This window comes from Pseudophryne corroboree, unplaced genomic scaffold (assembly GCF_028390025.1).
Source record: "Pseudophryne corroboree isolate aPseCor3 unplaced genomic scaffold, aPseCor3.hap2 scaffold_806, whole genome shotgun sequence".
NCBI classification, from domain to species: domain Eukaryota; kingdom Metazoa; phylum Chordata; class Amphibia; order Anura; family Myobatrachidae; genus Pseudophryne; species Pseudophryne corroboree.
The window spans coordinates 169,693-190,024 of record NW_026970385.1 but is presented as its reverse complement, the minus strand read 5'-3'; the positions used below and the strand labels follow the sequence as shown (position 1 = coordinate 190,024).

Genomic DNA, 20,332 nt, shown 5'->3' with positions numbered 1-20,332 from the left:
TGATGTAATCAGAGTTAGATTTGATTCAGTGATTTTATAAAAACAGCTAGGAAGCACAATTTAGCAGTGGGTTGCAGAGAAAAAGAAATATGCTGGCAAAAAAATCCAATTGAGTGATTAAACAGCTTTTCATTTTCTGGCTTTATTTTTATGCTAACAAATTTGTTCTCTGAAAAGTGTCCACAAAGCCAAGTTTCTGATTAACACATTTGTAGGGATGGTTTTTAACCTATTACTAAATTAAACTTGCTTCATTGGAAAGGCAGCAAGATGCATCCTCATTTCAATATCTACTGAAATAATACAGGTTGACACCAGGAAACATTAACGCCACTGCATCCTTTGTGCTTTCTCATGTGGAAGTCTGTTTAATGTGAAAACAAGGTGATATCTAATTAGCACACAGGTAAGGAATTAAGAAAATCTTTATTTAAGGGTGAAGATGTTTCTCACAAAATCGTTGCCCCAATGCATCATTGAAATTCAAGCTGGAAAGATGATTTTTATATATCACTTGTACATTTTGTATTGCTCTTCTGGTGACAATGTAGTTTGTTTTTGTCAATTACCATTTTAATAATTGGGTAAAGAAAATTAAGTGGATTTTTGAAAGAAAACAATACTGTCAATATACTATTAAAACAAATGAAAATGGTAAAAGTTATTGTACTTTAAGTAAAAATAAAAGAGCAAAAATATCAATCCCAGTTTTGGATTACTTTAATTAACAAAAAAAAAACGCATATAGCAGAGGATAGTTTCAATCTGCCTACCTCTGGGCTATGGACCCAGCATGCTTCCATTACAGTACTCTGCTGCACATGTAATTGCAAGAGATCCTGAAGCACTCACTCATCATGGGAAAGTACCAATGTGTTTCTTCATTGGTTGATGGAAGAAACATCTTACAAAAACTCTCCAGATTATTGACTATTTAAAGTTTTTCTAGGAAACGTTCTAGATGAATGCTTATTAGCCTTTGTCAGTATGTACTTTTGCAAAGTGTCGCTGTGGCGCAATCAGTTAGTGTGTACAGCTATTAACCAAAAGGTTGGTGGTTCAATCCCACCCAGGGATGTAATTGACCTTGTTATCAGATTTTGGTGATCTTTAAGTAGACAAGTCAAAATTTCAAAAACCCCTGTTATGGTGTAGGGTACCTGGCCTTCTCTGATGTAATCAGAGTTAGATTTGATTCAGTGATTTTATAAAAACAGCTAGGAAGCACAATTTAGCAGTGGTTTGCAGAGAAAAAGAAATATGCTGGCAAAAAAATCAAATTGAGTGATTAAACAGCTCTTCATTTTTTGGCTTTATTTTTATGCTAACAAATTTGTTCTCTGAAAAGTGTCCACAAAGCCAAGTATCTGATTAACATCTTTGTAGGGATGGTTTTTCACCTATTACTAAATTAAACTTGCTTCATTGGAAAGGCAGCAAGATGCATCCTCATTTCAATATCTACTGAAATAATACAGGTTGACACCAGGAAACATTAACGCCACTGCATCCTTGCTGCTTTCTCATGTGGACGTCTGTTTAATGTGAAAACAAGGTGATATCTAATTAGCACACAGGTAAGGAATTAAGAAAATCTTTATTTAAGGGTGAAGATGTTTCTCACAAAATCGTTGCCCCAATGCATCATTGAAATTCAAGCTGGAAAGATGATTTTAATATATCACTTGTACATTTTGTATTGCTCTTCTGGTGACAATGTAGTTTGTTTTTGTCAATTACCATTTTAATAATAGGGTAAAGAAAATTAAGTGGATTTTTGAAAGAAAACAATACTGTCAATATACTATTAAAACAAATTAAAATGGTAAAAGTTATTGTACTTTAAGTAAAAATAAAAGAGCAAAAATATCAATCCCAGTTTTGGATTACTTTAATTAACAAAAAAAAAATGCATATAGCAGAGGATAGTTTCAATCTGCCTACCTCTGGGTTAAGGGGCCCAGCATGCTTCCATTGCAGTACTCTGCTGCACATGTAAGTGCAAGAGATCCTGAAGCACTCACTCATCATGGGAAAGTACCAATGCGTTTCTTCATTGGTTGATGGAAGAAACATCTTACAAAAACTCTCCAGATTATTGACTTTTTAAAGTTTTCTAGGAAACGTTCTAGATGAATGCTTATTAACCTTTGTCAGTATGTACTTTTGCAAAGTGTCTCGGTGGTGCAATCGGTTAGTGTGTTTGGTTATTAACCAAAGGGTTGGTGGTTCAATCCCACCCAGGGATGTTATTGACCTTGTCATCAGATTTTGGTGATCTTTAAGTAGACAAGTCAAAATTTCAAACCCCCTCTTATGGTGTAGGGTACCTGGCCTTCTCTGATGTAATCAGAGTTAGATTTGATTAAGTGATTTTATAAAAGAACAGCTAGGAAGCACAACTTAGCAGTGGGTTGCAGAGAAAAAGAAATACGCTTGCAGAAAAATCCAATTGAGTGATTAAACAGCTCTTCATTTTCTGGCTTTATTTTTATGCTAACTAATTTGTTCTCTGAAAAGTGTCCACAAAGCCAAGTATCTGATTAACACCTTTGTAGGGATGGTTTTTCACCTATTACTAAATTAAACTTGCTTCATTGGAAAGGCAGCAAGTGATGTCATCCAAGCAGTGGGTCAAAGTTGGCTTCAACCCTCGTCTGCTTATGAAAAGAGAAAAGGGATATGCAGGGCATGGCGGCCTTTTGCGACGCTTGGATGACCCCTAGTTCGCATTAAACACCCCCACCCTCCTTCGGTGTGGGGCTCATGTTGGCCATGCCCCAGCCCCTGAAGCATTCAAGCTGATTTCTTGCAGCAGCTGGGTACTGTAACAGCTCCAGAGCTGCTCTGTAAGGCAAGTAAAAGGGTGTGGGCCCTGCAGCACTACCTGTAGTTTGCATTGTGCATTGGAAGGCACAAAGTAAGCAGACGGGAGGAGAAGTCAGGATAGTGCACAAGGTTATAGAAGGGAGGGGCTCAAGAAAAGAGAAGTGGAAACAGACAGCATACTAGGCTGGAGAGAGACCTGAGACAAAGAGATCTGAATTATACGAGAGCCGTCCAGGGGAAACACAAATTATGCAGTCAAGTTTCCCACATTTGGGGAAATCGCAAGGGGCAGCACACCCAGAGTGCAATGGGTGAGCCTTGCCCTGGGAGAAGCACCTTCATGATCATAGTATCTCACCTGGCAGGTTAGTAGGAGTTGGGCTAGAGCTGGGGAGGGTCGCTGCTCGGGCACTACCTTTCAAGTGAAGGAGATCCAACTGAGGCAGCACAAGGGAACTCTCAAAAGAAGAACAAGGCTAGAGGAAGATCTGAGACAAAGAAATCTGACTTTACCATAGCTGACCAGAGGAAAGCACAAACACAGTCCACCACTACCACAAATAATGCAGTCGAGTTTCCCACATTTGGGGAAATCACAGGGGTCAGCATACCCAGAATGCAATGAATGAACCTCACCCTGGGAAAACAATCTTCATGACAATAGTATCTCCTATGCAAAATAAGTATGATTTGGGATAGGGCTGGGGAGGGCCGCTGCTCAGGCACATCTCTGTCAAGTAAAGGAGATTCAACTGAGGCAGCACAAGGGAACTCTCATCTGGGGACAACAACTGCAGGGAGAACACATATTTTCAGATGAACATGGGGTGGCAGAAGGCTGCCTAATACTGAAGCACCCCCAAACAACAAACCAAATGCAACAACTAGTGCAAGCATTCCTGGGGGATGGCCTGCAGCAGATGGATTTGAATATGGTGATGTCATCCAAGCAGTGGGTCAAAGGTGGCTTCAACCCTTGTCTGCATATGAAAAGAGAAAAGGAGCGTGCAGGGCATGGAGGCCTTTTGTGGTGCTTGGATGACCCCTAGTTGGCATTAAGCACCCCCACCCTCCTTCGGTGTGGGGCTCATGTTGGCCATTCCCCAGCCCCTGAAGCATTCAAGCTGATTTCTTGCAGCAGCTGGGCACTGTAACAGCTCCAGAGCTGCTCTGTAAAGCAAGTAAAAGGGTGTGGGCCCTGCAGCACTACCCGTAGTTTGCATTGTGCATTGGGAGGCACAAAGTAAGCAGACGGGAGGAGAAGTCAGGATAGTGCACAAGGGTATAGAAGGGAGGGGCTCAAGAAAAAAGAAGTGGAACCAGACAGCAAACTAGGCTGGAGAGAGACCTGAGACAAAGAGATCTGAATTACATGAGAGCCGACCAGGGAAAACTCAAATTATGCAGTCAAGTTTCCCACATTTGGGGAAATCGCAGGGGCAGCACACCCAGAGTGCAATGGGTGAGCCTTGCCCTGGGAGAAGCAACTTCATGATCATAGTATCTCACCTGGCAGGTAAGTAGGAGTTGGGCTAGAGCTGGGGAGGGTCGCTGCTCGGGCACCCCCCTGTCAAGTGAAGGAGATCCAACTGAGGCAGCACAAGGGAACTCTCGAAAGAAGAACAAGGCTAGAGGAAGATCTGAGACAAAGAAATCTGAATTTTACCAGAGCTGACCAGAGGAAAGCACAAATACAGTCCCCCACTACCACAAATAATGCAGTCGAGTTTCCCACATTTGGGGAAATCACAGGGGTCAGCATACCCAGAATGCAATGAATGAACCTAACCCTGGGAGAACAATCTTCATGACCATGGTATCTCCTATGCAAAATAAGTATGATTTGGGATAGGGCTGGGGAGGGCCGTTGCTCAGGCACATCTCTGTCAAGTAAGTTGCATTTGATTTGTTGTTTGGGGGTGCTTCAGTATTAGGCAGCCTTCTGCCCTACCATGTTCATCTGAAAATATGTGTTCTCCCTGCAGTTGTTGTCCCCAGATGAGAGTTCCCTTGTGCTGCCTCAGTTGAATCTCCTTTTGGAGAAGACCTCAATAAGATTGTAGCTGATCTGGCTACTGCTAAAACAGCTTGCCTACCTAGTATGACTCCTACCACGCAGAAGGCTAAAAGTACTTTTCTTGGCCCTTTCATCCTCCAGGTAAAGCGTACCCAAGGTCAGGCATACCCAAAGCAAGCTCATGTTTCCAGACCTGCCAAGCCCAGACTGAAGCAATCCTGGGCTGCCCATCAGCCTGCTTCCAAAACGGACAAGCCTGCCGCATGACGGTGCAGGCCTCCCTCTGGGGGATCCCAGGGTGGGGGGCCCGACTTCTAGGTTTGGCAAAGAAAGGTATAATTCTAAGCTAGAGAATTCTGTTTGGAGCTCACCTTGTACTTTGTGAAGAAATAATCAGCATTGTGGCTGAGCAGATACATGTAGTGTGTGGCTGCAAACTGCATGGATCTGCTGCGTTGTAATGCTGATTCTTTTTTTTTGCAAAGTACCAATAGCTTCATATAATGTTCACAATTTTTATGCAGGATCAAATAGCTCAATAGGTAGGGTGTTTGATTAGAATTCAACAGGTTATAGGTTTGAATCCTGGGTATGGTAGTTTGAGATGTGTTATTTAATAAAGTATGTTGTTTTGACTGCCGGCATCCTATCACCTGGGATATCATACTAAATAAATGGAGTTGATCAAATTTTTTTTTTTTAACTAGGGACAATTTCCAGATACTTCCCTTTATAACTGAGATTGCCCCCTGGAACTTCACATCAGTTGACAACTATGCATGAGTGGGCAGTGCTTGCCCTGGATCTGTCCACCCATTTATGTGCCGCCATAAAATAAAGCATGACTAACAGTTATCCTGGGCGTACACTACACAATTATCTGTCAGGCTATCTATCCAGTCTGGATGGTTGGAATGAAAATCTGGTAATGTATAGGAGCAAATGTCAATTAACCATTTGCTCCCAAACACTAGAAAAGTGGTCAAAAATGGTCATTACACAAATTGGTTAAACCCAAAATTTAACCAATTTGTTTAGGGGACCATTTTTGTCCATTTTTTAGTGTTTGAGAGTAAATCGTTGATGGTCATTTGCTCACATAGATAACCGGATTTCTATTCCAACCAGCCAGTGTTGGAGAGATGGTCTGCCAGATTACATAATGCATACCAGAGCCATAACTAGACTTTTTGGTGCCCTGTGACAGAGAATTATATGCCCTCCCCCCCATTTTTGCAATATGGACAAAAGGCGCATGCCTTGTGGGGAAGGGGCATAACAAGATTGGTCTCAGAGAAAGCACATGAGATATGAAGATATATCTAGTATACTTGACACTCAATGGTTTGTGGTATTGCAGGGGTGCCCTCCTTAAATGCATATACAGTCACACATGGCATGTTTGTGTAAATGGCATATCAGCAGTCAGCACTAACTGGTGACATGCCATTTGTACAAGTAAGCCATGTGTGACTAATATATAAACATACTTTATTAAATAACACCTCAAACTATCATACCCAGGATTCAAACCTAAAACCTGTTAAATTCTAATCAAACACCCTACCCATTGAGCTACTTGATCCTGCATCTATTCTAACCTCCAAAAACAGATTCAGTTGCATTTTCCAGCGTGTTTTGTTTGCGCCTTTGCAAATGTCTTACATCGACAAACTTATTTAGTACTATTTTGCAAATAGGGTTACATTGTCGCAACATTGTGTTCCCTAATTGCTTGATTTTTTAAATGCAAAAATTGATAAAGACACCTGATAATTGCTCTGTGGAGTCTTCTTTTGTGTCTACTTCTTATCTACATTTAATTCCCTACCTATAATCAAGGCATTTTTAAATGCTGGGTGCTGCCAGGACGTGAGGCCTACCTAGTCTTTAGATCTGAATTTGAATGTACTTGTGAACTAACTTAATTTCCTACTTCTAAATTCATTCCTAAATTCACTACTTACATTAATCCTGTAGTTGGGCATTTTGAGCCTTCAATTGTGGGCATTGTTTTGTGTCCAGACCAGCAGCTGGTGGTGTGCATTTGCTGGAAAGGCATCGAAGACCTCCGATATGCTGCATCTCCTGATGTGTGTCTGCCTCAAGTGGCTGTCAGCAAATGCATGCTAGACACCCCATTCCAAGCTGATTGTGACATCACGGAACATGCATCATAGAACAGGCATGCTAGAACATGGGTCTTCAACCTGCGACCCTCCAGCTGCTGTGGAACTACATATCCCAGCATGCCCTGCCTCAGTTTTAGCATACCTTAAAAGCAAAACTGTGGCAGGGCATGCTGGGATGTGTAGTTTCACAGCAGCTGGAGGGCCACAGGATGAAGACCCATGTGCTAGAACCAAACCGCAGGTACATTGAATGCTAGCAAGCTGAATGTTTAAATCCTTTTTGTTCCGCAGCATTCCAATGCGGAAGATTCCATGGAACCAGAGATTATTCCATTGAGAAGGACATGCTGCCTGGATGACTGCACTGTGCAAATTAAATCACGGAGCCAGTTGGCTTGTGGGTGGCTCTGGTGACTGGGTGGTTGGGTGGGCGGTGTGTCGGAGGTGGAGCACATGCAAATGAATGTGTATCATCCAGCTAGTGAGAGAGAAAACTCATGTAGGAGTGTGCCTGCTTGTCAGTGAGTTATGCACCTTGCCAGACGTCAAATCTACATGGAGCAACTGGAGGGGACAAGAGCAGGTTTGGAAAATATAGACAGAAGAGCATATATGCTGGCGCATTCTCCATGATTGTGTCAGCTTATGTTTTGGTGCACTGCACTTTCCTCCACTAAGTTTTAGCCATTTTGTTTAAACGCAAGTGTAGTTGCTTCTCGCTCTTTTGGCTGTGATATTGTATTGTGGTTGAAGAGTCTGCTGGAGGGATTGTTTTCTTCATTGGCGAGAGACTGAAGATATTCCAGGATGGAAGGCTTGGGAACACTATCCGTTTTTCAGTTGTGGAAGAGTTGAAAGACCGGATTGGACTACATTCTATAGTAAAGGGTATCTTTGTATTTATTAATCCTCCCTTTATATGTGTCTGTCTTTCAATAAAGCTTTGGGCTTGTGATTCCGTCACCCTCTTACACTCCACACCCATAGCCTTATTAACTATTGTATTGTTTAAATGTATAGTGCAGTTCATGATTTATAGTGTAGGCTGACCTGTACTGTAGTTCTTGAACTGTACTATACCGACAGCATTTGTATTGTGTTTTGGCTGTGCTGCAACACAGTACTTATGTGTGTAATGTTTATGTATGTTTTTTTGCTTCTTTATGTCAATAAAGACTGCTTTTTCAATCCAATATCTGAAAACAATCAATGTTTATCTTTGATGGCAATAGAAGTGGTATGATATTTGCTGCTTTTGAAAGGCAATATCTGATATGTCCCCTATCTGGGAACCATATATTAAATGGCTTTTCAGAAAAGGGAGATGGGAGAAGAGCTTTCAGTACTTGTAGGACCGATGCACATTTCCTATTCTAGCCTCCAAAAACAGATTCAGTTGCATTTTCCAGCGTGTTTTGGATGCGCCTTTGCAAATGTCTTACATCGACAAACTTATTTAGTACTATTTTGCAAATAGGGTTACATTGTTGCAACATTGTGTTCCCTAATTGCTTGATTTTTTAAATGCAACAATTGATAAAAACACCTGATAACTGCTCTGCGGAGTCTTATTTTGTGTCTACTTCTTATCTACATTTAATTCCGTACCTCTAATCAAGGCATTTTTAAATGCTGGCGGCTGCCAGGACGTGAGGCCTACCTAGACTTTAGATCTGAATTTGAATGTACTTGTGAACTAACTTAATTTCCTACTTCTAAATTCATTCCTAAATTCACTACTTACATGAATCCTGTAGTTGGGCATTTTGGGACTTCGATTGTGGGCATTGTTTTGTGTCCAGACCAGCAGCAGGTGGTGTGCATTTGCTGGAAAGGCATCGAAGACCTCCGATATGCTGCATCTCCTGATGTGTGTCTCCCTCAAGTGGCTGTCAGCAAATGCCTGCTAGACACCCCATTCCAAGCTGATTGTGACATCACGGAACATGCATCATAGAACAGGCATGCTAAAACATGGGTCTTCAACCTGCGACCCTCCAGCTGCTGTGGAACTACACATCCCAGCATGCCCTGCCTCAGTTTTAGCATACCTTATAGCAAAACTGTGGCAGGGCGTGCTGGGATGTGTAGTTTCACAGCAGCTGGAGGGCCACAGGATGAAGACCCATGTGCTAGAGCCAAGCCGCAGGTACATTGAATGCTAGCAAGCTGAATATTTAAATCCTTTTTGTTCCGCAGCATTCCAATGCGGAAGATTCCATGGAACCAGAGATCCTTCCATTGAGAAGGACATGCTGCCTGGATGACTACACTGTGCAAATTAAATCACGGAGCCAGTTGGTTTGTGGGTGGCTCTGGTGACTGGGTGGTTGGGTGGGTGGTGTGTCGGAGGTGGAGCACATGCAAATGATTGTGTATCATCCAGCTAGTGAGAGTGAAAACTCATGCAGGAGTGTGCCTGCTTGTCAGTGGGTTATGCACCTTGCCAGACGTTAAATCTACATAGAGCAGCTGGAGGGGACAAGAGCATGTTTGCAAAATATAGATAGAAGAGCATATATGCTGGCGCATTCTCCATGATTGTGTCAGCTTATGTTTTGGTGCACTGCACTTTCCTCCACTAAGTTTTAGCCATTTTTGTTAAGCTCAAGTGTAGTTGCTTCTCGGCCTTTTGGCTGTGATCTTGTATTGTGGTTGAAGGGTCTGCTGGAGGGAGGGATTGCTTTCTTCATTGGCGAAAGACCAAAGATATTCCAGGATGGAAGGCTTGGGAACACTATCTGTTTTTCAGTTGTGGAAGAGCACAGAGGTCGGATTGGACTACATTCTATAGTAAAGGATGTCTTTCTATTTATTAAACCTCCCCTTATATGTGTCAGTCTTTCAATAAAGCTTCGGGCTTGTGATTCCCTCACCCTCTTACACTCCACACCCATAGCCTTATTAACTGTTGTATTATTGTACAGTTTAAATGTATAGTGCAGTTCATGATTTATAGTGTAGGCTGGCCTGTGCTGTAGTTCTTGAACTGTACTATACCATCAGCATTTCTATTGTGTTTTGGCTGTGCCGCAACGCGGTACTTATGTGTGTAATGTTTATGTATGTTTTTTTGCTTCTTTATGTGCATCGGTCCTACAAGTAATGAAAGCTCTTCTCCCATCTCCCTTTTCTGAAAAGCCATTTAATATATGGTTCCCAGATAGGGGACATATCAGATATTGGATTTCAAAAGCATCAAATATCATACCACTTTTATTGCCATCAAAGATAAACATTGATTGTTTTCAGATATTGGCTTGAAAAGCAGTCTTTATTGACATAAAAAAAAAACATACATAAACATTGCACACATAAATACAGTGTTGCAGCACAGCCAAAACACAATACAAATGCTGACGGTATAGTACAGTTCAAGAACTACAGCACAGGCCAGTCTACACTATAAATCATGAACTGCACTATACATTTAAAGTATACAATAATACAACAGTTAATAAGGCTATGGGTGTGGAGTGTAAGAGGGTGAGGGATTCACAAAACCGAAGCTTTATTGTAACACAGACACATATAAGGGGAGGGTCAATAAATAGAAAGATATCCTTTACTATAGAATGTAGTCCAATCCGACCTCTGTGCTCTTCCACAACTGAAAAACAGATAGTGTTCCCATGCCTTCCATCCTGGAATATCTTTGGTCTTTCGCCAATGAAGAAAACAATCCCTCCCTCCAGCAGACCCTTCAACCACGATACAAGATCACAGCCAAAAGGCCGAGAAGCAACTACACTTGAGCTTAACAAAAATGGCTAAAACTTAGTGGAGGAAAGTGCAGTGCACCAAAACATAAGCTGACACAATCATGGAGAATGCGCCAGCATATATGCTCTTCTATCTATATTTTGCAAACCTGCTCTTGTCCCCTCCAGCTGCTCTATGTAGATTTAACGTCTGGCAAGGTGCATAACCCACTGACAAGCAGGAACACTCCTGCATGAGTTTTCTCTCTCACTAGCTGGATGATACACAATCATTTGCATGCGCTCCACTTCCGACACACCACCCACCCAACCACCCAGTCACCAGAGCCACCCACAAGCCAACTGGCTCCGTGATTTAATTTGCACAGTGTAGTCATCCAGGCAGCATGTCCTTCTCAATGGAAGGATCTCTGGTTCCATGGAATCTTCCGCATTGGAATGCTGCGGAACAAAAAGGATTTAAATATTCAGCTTGCTAGCATTCAATGTACCTGCGGCTTGGCTCTAGCACATGGGTCTTCATCCTGTGGCCCTCCAGCTGCTGTGAAACTACACATCCCAGCATGCCCTGCCACAGTTTTGCTATTAAGGTATGCTAAAACTGAGGCAGGGCATGCTGGGATGTGTAGTTCCACAGCAGCTGGAGGGTCGCAGGTTGAAGACCCATGTTTTAGCATGCCTGTTCTATGATGCATGTTCCATGATGTCACAATCAGCTTGGAATGGGGTGTCTAGCAGGCATTTGCTGACAGCCACTTGAGGGAGACACACATCAGGAGATGCAGCATATCGGAGGTCTTCGATGCCTTTCCAGCAAATGCACACCACCTGCTGCTGGTCTGGACACAAAACAATGCCCACAATCGAAGTCCCAAAATGCCCAACTACAGGATTCATGTAAGTAGTGAATTTAGGAATGAATTTAGAAGTAGGAAATTAAGTTAGTTCACAAGTACATTCAAATTCAGATCTAAAGACTAAACACAAAACACAAAATAAGACTCCACAGAGCAATTATCAGGTGTCTTTATCAATTGTTGCATTTAAAAAATCAAGCAATTAGGGAACACAATGTTGCGACAATGTAACCCTATTTGCAAAATAGTACTAAATAAGTTTGTCGATGTAAGACATTTGCAAAGGCGCAAACAAAACACGCTGGAAAATGCAACTGAATCTGTTTTTGGAGGTTAGAAAAGATGCAGGATCAAGTAGCTCCATGGGTAGGGTGTTTGATTAGAATTCAACAGGTTATAGGTTTGAATCCTGGGTATGATAGTTTGAGGTGTTATTTAATAAAGCATGTTTATATATTATTCACACATGGCTTACTTGTACAAATGGCATGTCACCAGTTAGTGCTGACTGCTGATATGCCATTTGCACTAAAACAAATTAAAATGGTAAAAGTTATTGTACTTTAAGTAAAAATAAAAGCTAAAATATCAATCCCAGTTTTGGATTACTTTAATGAACAAAAAAAAAATGCATATAGCAAAGGATAGTTTCAATCTGCCTACCTCTGGGTTATGGACCCAGCATGCTTCCATTACAGTACTCTGCTGCACATGTAAGTGCAAGAGATCCTGAAGCACTCACTCATCATGGGAAAGTACCAATGTGTTTCTTCATTGGTTGATGGAAGAAACATCTTACAAAAACTCTCCACATTATTGACTTTTTAAAATGTTTCTAGGAATCGTTCTAGATGAATGCTTATTAGCCTTTGTCAGTATGGACTTTTACAAAGTGTTGCTGTGGTGCAATCAGTTACTGTGTAAGGCTATTAACCAAAAGGTTGGTGGTTCAATCCCACCCAGGGACGTAATTGACCTTGTTATCAGATTTTGGTGATCTTTATGTAGACAAGTGAAAATTTCAAACCCCCTCTTATGGTGTAGGGTACCTGGCCTTCTCTGATGTAATCAGAGTTAGATTTGATTCAGTGATTTTATAAAAACAGCTAGGAAGCACAATTTAGCAGTGGGTTGCAGAGAAAAAGAAATATGCTGGCAAAAAAATCCAATTGAGTGATTAAACAGCTTTTCATTTTCTGGCTTTATTTTTATGCTAACAAATTTGTTCTCTGAAAAGTGTCCACAAAGCCAAGTTTCTGATTAACACATTTGTAGGGATGGTTTTTAACCTATTACTAAATTAAACTTGCTTCATTGGAAAGGCAGCAAGATGCATCCTCATTTCAATATCTACTGAAATAATACAGGTTGACACCAGGAAACATTAACGCCACTGCATCCTTTGTGCTTTCTCATGTGGAAGTCTGTTTAATGTGAAAACAAGGTGATATCTAATTAGCACACAGGTAAGGAATTAAGAAAATCTTTATTTAAGGGTGAAGATGTTTCTCACAAAATCGTTGCCCCAATGCATCATTGAAATTCAAGCTGGAAAGATGATTTTTATATATCACTTGTACATTTTGTATTGCTCTTCTGGTGACAATGTAGTTTGTTTTTGTCAATTACCATTTTAATAATTGGGTAAAGAAAATTAAGTGGATTTTTGAAAGAAAACAATACTGTCAATATACTATTAAAACAAATGAAAATGGTAAAAGTTATTGTACTTTAAGTAAAAATAAAAGAGCAAAAATATCAATCCCAGTTTTGGATTACTTTAATTAACAAAAAAAAAACGCATATAGCAGAGGATAGTTTCAATCTGCCTACCTCTGGGCTATGGACCCAGCATGCTTCCATTACAGTACTCTGCTGCACATGTAATTGCAAGAGATCCTGAAGCACTCACTCATCATGGGAAAGTACCAATGTGTTTCTTCATTGGTTGATGGAAGAAACATCTTACAAAAACTCTCCAGATTATTGACTATTTAAAGTTTTTCTAGGAAACGTTCTAGATGAATGCTTATTAGCCTTTGTCAGTATGTACTTTTGCAAAGTGTCGCTGTGGCGCAATCAGTTAGTGTGTACAGCTATTAACCAAAAGGTTGGTGGTTCAATCCCACCCAGGGATGTAATTGACCTTGTTATCAGATTTTGGTGATCTTTAAGTAGACAAGTCAAAATTTCAAAAACCCCTGTTATGGTGTAGGGTACCTGGCCTTCTCTGATGTAATCAGAGTTAGATTTGATTCAGTGATTTTATAAAAACAGCTAGGAAGCACAATTTAGCAGTGGTTTGCAGAGAAAAAGAAATATGCTGGCAAAAAAATCAAATTGAGTGATTAAACAGCTCTTCATTTTCTGGCTTTATTTTTATGCTAACAAATTTGTTCTCTGAAAAGTGTCCACAAAGCCAAGTATCTGATTAACATCTTTGTAGGGATGGTTTTTCACCTATTACTAAATTAAACTTGCTTCATTGGAAAGGCAGCAAGATGCATCCTCATTTCAATATCTACTGAAATAATACAGGTTGACACCAGGAAACATTAACGCCACTGCATCCTTGCTGCTTTCTCATGTGGACGTCTGTTTAATGTGAAAACAAGGTGATATCTAATTAGCACACAGGTAAGGAATTAAGAAAATCTTTATTTAAGGGTGAAGATGTTTCTCACAAAATCGTTGCCCCAATGCATCATTGAAATTCAAGCTGGAAAGATGATTTTAATATATCACTTGTACATTTTGTATTGCTCTTCTGGTGACAATGTAGTTTGTTTTTGTCAATTACCATTTTAATAATAGGGTAAAGAAAATTAAGTGGATTTTTGAAAGAAAACAATACTGTCAATATACTATTAAAACAAATTAAAATGGTAAAAGTTATTGTACTTTAAGTAAAAATAAAAGAGCAAAAATATCAATCCCAGTTTTGGATTACTTTAATTAACAAAAAAAAAATGCATATAGCAGAGGATAGTTTCAATCTGCCTACCTCTGGGTTAAGGGGCCCAGCATGCTTCCATTGCAGTACTCTGCTGCACATGTAAGTGCAAGAGATCCTGAAGCACTCACTCATCATGGGAAAGTACCAATGCGTTTCTTCATTGGTTGATGGAAGAAACATCTTACAAAAACTCTCCAGATTATTGACTTTTTAAAGTTTTCTAGGAAACGTTCTAGATGAATGCTTATTAACCTTTGTCAGTATGTACTTTTGCAAAGTGTCTCGGTGGTGCAATCGGTTAGTGTGTTTGGTTATTAACCAAAGGGTTGGTGGTTCAATCCCACCCAGGGATGTTATTGACCTTGTCATCAGATTTTGGTGATCTTTAAGTAGACAAGTCAAAATTTCAAACCCCCTCTTATGGTGTAGGGTACCTGGCCTTCTCTGATGTAATCAGAGTTAGATTTGATTAAGTGATTTTATAAAAGAACAGCTAGGAAGCACAACTTAGCAGTGGGTTGCAGAGAAAAAGAAATACGCTTGCAGAAAAATCCAATTGAGTGATTAAACAGCTCTTCATTTTCTGGCTTTATTTTTATGCTAACTAATTTGTTCTCTGAAAAGTGTCCACAAAGCCAAGTATCTGATTAACACCTTTGTAGGGATGGTTTTTCACCTATTACTAAATTAAACTTGCTTCATTGGAAAGGCAGCAAGTGATGTCATCCAAGCAGTGGGTCAAAGTTGGCTTCAACCCTCGTCTGCTTATGAAAAGAGAAAAGGGATATGCAGGGCATGGCGGCCTTTTGCGACGCTTGGATGACCCCTAGTTCGCATTAAACACCCCCACCCTCCTTCGGTGTGGGGCTCATGTTGGCCATGCCCCAGCCCCTGAAGCATTCAAGCTGATTTCTTGCAGCAGCTGGGTACTGTAACAGCTCCAGAGCTGCTCTGTAAGGCAAGTAAAAGGGTGTGGGCCCTGCAGCACTACCTGTAGTTTGCATTGTGCATTGGAAGGCACAAAGTAAGCAGACGGGAGGAGAAGTCAGGATAGTGCACAAGGTTATAGAAGGGAGGGGCTCAAGAAAAGAGAAGTGGAAACAGACAGCATACTAGGCTGGAGAGAGACCTGAGACAAAGAGATCTGAATTATACGAGAGCCGTCCAGGGGAAACACAAATTATGCAGTCAAGTTTCCCACATTTGGGGAAATCGCAAGGGGCAGCACACCCAGAGTGCAATGGGTGAGCCTTGCCCTGGGAGAAGCACCTTCATGATCATAGTATCTCACCTGGCAGGTTAGTAGGAGTTGGGCTAGAGCTGGGGAGGGTCGCTGCTCGGGCACTACCTTTCAAGTGAAGGAGATCCAACTGAGGCAGCACAAGGGAACTCTCAAAAGAAGAACAAGGCTAGAGGAAGATCTGAGACAAAGAAATCTGACTTTACCATAGCTGACCAGAGGAAAGCACAAACACAGTCCACCACTACCACAAATAATGCAGTCGAGTTTCCCACATTTGGGGAAATCACAGGGGTCAGCATACCCAGAATGCAATGAATGAACCTCACCCTGGGAAAACAATCTTCATGACAATAGTATCTCCTATGCAAAATAAGTATGATTTGGGATAGGGCTGGGGAGGGCCGCTGCTCAGGCACATCTCTGTCAAGTAAAGGAGATTCAACTGAGGCAGCACAAGGGAACTCTCATCTGGGGACAACAACTGCAGGGAGAACACATATTTTCAGATGAACATGGGGTGGCAGAAGGCTGCCTAATACTGAAGCACCCCCAAACAACAAACCAAATGCAACAACTAGTGCAAGCATTCCTGGGGGATGGCCTGCAGCAGATGGATTTGAATATGGTGATGTCATCCAAGCAGTGGGTCAAAGGTGGCTTCAACCCTTGTCTGCATATGAAAAGAGAAAAGGAGCGTGCAGGGCATGGAGGCCTTTTGTGGTGCTTGGATGACCCCTAGTTGGCATTAAGCACCCCCACCCTCCTTCGGTGTGGGGCTCATGTTGGCCATTCCCCAGCCCCTGAAGCATTCAAGCTGATTTCTTGCAGCAGCTGGGCACTGTAACAGCTCCAGAGCTGCTCTGTAAAGCAAGTAAAAGGGTGTGGGCCCTGCAGCACTACCCGTAGTTTGCATTGTGCATTGGGAGGCACAAAGTAAGCAGACGGGAGGAGAAGTCAGGATAGTGCACAAGGGTATAGAAGGGAGGGGCTCAAGAAAAAAGAAGTGGAACCAGACAGCAAACTAGGCTGGAGAGAGACCTGAGACAAAGAGATCTGAATTACATGAGAGCCGACCAGGGAAAACTCAAATTATGCAGTCAAGTTTCCCACATTTGGGGAAATCGCAGGGGCAGCACACCCAGAGTGCAATGGGTGAGCCTTGCCCTGGGAGAAGCAACTTCATGATCATAGTATCTCACCTGGCAGGTAAGTAGGAGTTGGGCTAGAGCTGGGGAGGGTCGCTGCTCGGGCACCCCCCTGTCAAGTGAAGGAGATCCAACTGAGGCAGCACAAGGGAACTCTCGAAAGAAGAACAAGGCTAGAGGAAGATCTGAGACAAAGAAATCTGAATTTTACCAGAGCTGACCAGAGGAAAGCACAAACACAGTCCACCACTACCACAAATAATGCAGTCGAGTTTCCCACATTTGGGGAAATCACAGGGGTCAGCATACCCAGAATGCAATGAATGAACCTCACCCTGGGAAAACAATCTTCATGACAATAGTATCTCCTATGCAAAATAAGTATGATTTGGGATAGGGCTGGGGAGGGCCGCTGCTCAGGCACATCTCTGTCAAGTAAAGGAGATTCAACTGAGGCAGCACAAGGGAACTCTCATCTGGGGACAACAACTGCAGGGAGAACACATATTTTCAGATGAACATGGGGTGGCAGAAGGCTGCCTAATACTGAAGCACCCCCAAACAACAAACCAAATGCAACAACTAGTGCAAGCATTCCTGGGGGATGGCCTGCAGCAGATGGATTTGAATATGGTGATGTCATCCAAGCAGTGGGTCAAAGGTGGCTTCAACCCTTGTCTGCATATGAAAAGAGAAAAGGAGCGTGCAGGGCATGGAGGCCTTTTGTGGTGCTTGGATGACCCCTAGTTGGCATTAAGCACCCCCACCCTCCTTCGGTGTGGGGCTCATGTTGGCCATTCCCCAGCCCCTGAAGCATTCAAGCTGATTTCTTGCAGCAGCTGGGCACTGTAACAGCTCCAGAGCTGCTCTGTAAAGCAAGTAAAAGGGTGTGGGCCCTGCAGCACTACCCGTAGTTTGCATTGTGCATTGGGAGGCACAAAGTAAGCAGACGGGAGGAGAAGTCAGGATAGTGCACAAGGGTATAGAAGGGAGGGGCTCAAGAAAAAAGAAGTGGAACCAGACAGCAAACTAGGCTGGAGAGAGACCTGAGACAAAGAGATCTGAATTACATGAGAGCCGACCAGGGAAAACTCAAATTATGCAGTCAAGTTTCCCACATTTGGGGAAATCGCAGGGGCAGCACACCCAGAGTGCAATGGGTGAGCCTTGCCCTGGGAGAAGCAACTTCATGATCATAGTATCTCACCTGGCAGGTAAGTAGGAGTTGGGCTAGAGCTGGGGAGGGTCGCTGCTCGGGCACCCCCCTGTCAAGTGAAGGAGATCCAACTGAGGCAGCACAAGGGAACTCTCGAAAGAAGAACAAGGCTAGAGGAAGATCTGAGACAAAGAAATCTGAATTTTACCAGAGCTGACCAGAGGAAAGCACAAATACAGTCCCCCACTACCACAAATAATGCTGTCGAGTTTCCCACATTTGGGGAAATCACAGGGGTCAGCATACCCAGAATGCAATGAATGAACCTAACCCTGGGAGAACAATCTTCATGACCATGGTATCTCCTATGCAAAATAAGTATGATTTGGGATAGGGCTGGGGAGGGCCGTTGCTCAGGCACATCTCTGTCAAGTAAGTTGCATTTGATTTGTTGTTTGGGGGTGCTTCAGTATTAGGCAGCCTTCTGCCCTACCATGTTCATCTGAAAATATGTGTTCTCCCTGCAGTTGTTGTCCCCAGATGAGAGTTCCCTTGTGCTGCCTCAGTTGAATCTCCTTTTGGAGAAGACCTCAATAAGATTGTAGCTGATCTGGCTACTGCTAAAACAGCTTGCCTACCTAGTATGACTCCTACCACGCAGAAGGCTAAAAGTACTTTTCTTGGCCCTTTCATCCTCCAGGTAAAGCGTACCCAAGGTCAGGCATACCCAAAGCAAGCTCATGTTTCCAGACCTGCCAAGCCCAGACTGAAGCAATCCTGGGCTGCCCATCAGCCTGCTTCCAAAACGGACAAGCCTGCCGCATGACGGTGCAGGCCTCCCTCTGGGGGATCCCAGGGTGGGGGGCCCGACTTCTAGGTTTGGCAAAGAAAGGTATAATTCTAAGCTAGAGAATTCTGTTTGGAGCTCACCTTGTACTTTGTGAAGAAATAATCAGCATTGTGGCTGAGCAGATACATGTAGTGTGTGGCTGCAAACTGCATGGATCTGCTGCGTTGTAATGCTGATTCTTTTTTTTTGCAAAGTACCAATAGCTTCATATAATGTTCACAATTTTTATGCAGGATCAAATAGCTCAATAGGTAGGGTGTTTGATTAGAATTCAACAGGTTATAGGTTTGAATCCTGGGTATGGTAGTTTGAGATGTGTTATTTAATAAAGTATGTTGTTTTGACTGCCGGCATCCTATCACCTGGGATATCATACTAAATAAATGGAGTTGATCAAATTTTTTTTTTTTAACTAGGGACAATTTCCAGATACTTCCCTTTATAACTGAGATTGCCCCCTGGAACTTCACATCAGTTGACAACTATGCATGAGTGGGCAGTGCTTGCCCTGGATCTGTCCACCCATTTATGTGCCGCCATAAAATAAAGCATGACTAACAGTTATCCTGGGCGTACACTACACAATTATCTGTCAGGCTATCTATCCAGTCTGGATGGTTGGAATGAAAATCTGGTAATGTATAGGAGCAAATGTCAATTAACCATTTGCTCCCAAACACTAGAAAAGTGGTCAAAAATGGTCATTACACAAATTGGTTAAACCCAAAATTTAACCAATTTGTTTAGGGGACCATTTTTGTCCATTTTTTAGTGTTTGAGAGTAAATCGTTGATGGTCATTTGCTCACATAGATAACCGGATTTCTATTCCAACCAGCCAGTGTTGGAGAGATGGTCTGCCAGATTACATAATGCATACCAGAGCCATAACTAGACTTTTTGGTGCCCTGTGACAGAGAATTATATGCCCTCCCCCCCATTTTTGCAATATGGACAAAAGGCGCATGCCTTGTGGGGAAGGGGCATAACAAGATTGGTCTCAGAGAAAGCACATGAGATATGAAGATATATCTAGTATACTTGACACTCAATGGTTTGTGGTATTGCAGGGGTGCCCTCCTTAAATGCATATACAGTCACACATGGCATGTTTGTGTAAATGGCATATCAGCAGTCAGCACTAACTGGTGACATGCCATTTGTACAAGTAAGCCATGTGTGACTAATATATAAACATACTTTATTAAATAACACCTCAAACTATCATACCCAGGATTCAAACCTAAAACCTGTTAAATTCTAATCAAACACCCTACCCATTGAGCTACTTGATCCTGCATCTATTCTAACCTCCAAAAACAGATTCAGTTGCATTTTCCAGCGTGTTTTGTTTGCGCCTTTGCAAATGTCTTACATCGACAAACTTATTTAGTACTATTTTGCAAATAGGGTTACATTGTCGCAA

General features: G+C 42.2%; 10 non-coding genes across 10 annotated transcripts; all 10 read right to left on the bottom strand.

Annotated features, from left to right (window-relative positions):
• Positions 1-3,038: 3,038 nt before the first annotated feature.
• LOC135041986 (U1 spliceosomal RNA) lies at positions 3,039-3,202 on the bottom strand. Its single transcript, XR_010235326.1, has one exon. It is a non-coding gene; the product is annotated as a U1 spliceosomal RNA (small nuclear RNA).
• Positions 3,203-3,352: 150 nt separating this feature from the next.
• Positions 3,353-3,516, bottom strand: LOC135041971 (U1 spliceosomal RNA). Its single transcript, XR_010235313.1, has one exon. It is a non-coding gene; the product is annotated as a U1 spliceosomal RNA (small nuclear RNA).
• Positions 3,517-4,190: 674 nt separating this feature from the next.
• Positions 4,191-4,353, bottom strand: LOC135041949 (U1 spliceosomal RNA). The gene has a single exon (XR_010235293.1). It is a non-coding gene; the product is annotated as a U1 spliceosomal RNA (small nuclear RNA).
• Positions 4,354-4,505: 152 nt separating this feature from the next.
• Positions 4,506-4,669, bottom strand: LOC135041991 (U1 spliceosomal RNA). Its single transcript, XR_010235331.1, has one exon. It is a non-coding gene; the product is annotated as a U1 spliceosomal RNA (small nuclear RNA).
• A 10,986-nt stretch (positions 4,670-15,655) lies between these two features.
• On the bottom strand, positions 15,656-15,819 carry LOC135041985 (U1 spliceosomal RNA). The gene has a single exon (XR_010235325.1). It is a non-coding gene; the product is annotated as a U1 spliceosomal RNA (small nuclear RNA).
• Positions 15,820-15,969: 150 nt separating this feature from the next.
• Positions 15,970-16,133, bottom strand: LOC135041970 (U1 spliceosomal RNA). Its single transcript, XR_010235312.1, has one exon. It is a non-coding gene; the product is annotated as a U1 spliceosomal RNA (small nuclear RNA).
• Positions 16,134-16,807: 674 nt separating this feature from the next.
• Positions 16,808-16,970, bottom strand: LOC135041948 (U1 spliceosomal RNA). Its single transcript, XR_010235292.1, has one exon. It is a non-coding gene; the product is annotated as a U1 spliceosomal RNA (small nuclear RNA).
• Positions 16,971-17,122: 152 nt separating this feature from the next.
• Positions 17,123-17,286, bottom strand: LOC135041968 (U1 spliceosomal RNA). The gene has a single exon (XR_010235310.1). It is a non-coding gene; the product is annotated as a U1 spliceosomal RNA (small nuclear RNA).
• Positions 17,287-17,960: 674 nt separating this feature from the next.
• Positions 17,961-18,123, bottom strand: LOC135041947 (U1 spliceosomal RNA). The gene has a single exon (XR_010235291.1). It is a non-coding gene; the product is annotated as a U1 spliceosomal RNA (small nuclear RNA).
• Positions 18,124-18,275: 152 nt separating this feature from the next.
• Positions 18,276-18,439, bottom strand: LOC135041967 (U1 spliceosomal RNA). Its single transcript, XR_010235309.1, has one exon. It is a non-coding gene; the product is annotated as a U1 spliceosomal RNA (small nuclear RNA).
• Positions 18,440-20,332: the final 1,893 nt, after the last annotated feature.